Source organism: Penaeus monodon, chromosome 32 (genome assembly GCF_015228065.2).
Source record: "Penaeus monodon isolate SGIC_2016 chromosome 32, NSTDA_Pmon_1, whole genome shotgun sequence".
NCBI classification, from domain to species: domain Eukaryota; kingdom Metazoa; phylum Arthropoda; class Malacostraca; order Decapoda; family Penaeidae; genus Penaeus; species Penaeus monodon.
In genome coordinates this window covers 21,025,502-21,026,090 of record NC_051417.1, presented here as the reverse complement: position 1 = coordinate 21,026,090, position 589 = coordinate 21,025,502, and positions in this window count along the sequence as shown.

The window sequence follows — 589 nt, the reverse complement described above, 5'->3', positions numbered from 1 at the left end:
ACAAAGGATCATGTGTCTGGGGTTAATGTGGATATAAGTGGAACTCAGCTTTTTCATCACACGCTTGTGTTGTGTAGTTGCAAAACAAGGCTCATTCATGGGGGATAGTTTGTTGTCATGTACTTTAGTGCCTATTCAGTGTATTGAGTGTCTGCTTACAATTAGTCAGCACTTATTTTTTCACTCCAAGAACAGCCAAGAAAAAAAAAAATCGGTTAAGCCCTTTATAGTTTGCATTTCTGCTGTATGGATGAGTTGATTCAAAATCAACCTTTTTGTCTCTTCATATCTGAAGTTACTTTGTTCCTCTTTGAACTGATCAAAAGATGTAAACATCACAGATATAGAGATAAATGAATTTCATTGCATATCATAGCTTCGATGAGAGTCTTAAGAAATGTTTATATTTATACATCATATAGATGAGAGAAATCCTGTGAAGTCCGACCTCAAGGGGCACCTGCAAGGGCCAATGACCGTCGAAAGTCGAATCGAAGAGCCAACCATTGATAATACTCTCTTGCTTCCCTCCCGGAGCTTCTCTCAGTTGCCGGATCGTTCTCTTTGTCGTCACCTTCCCGAATGAACT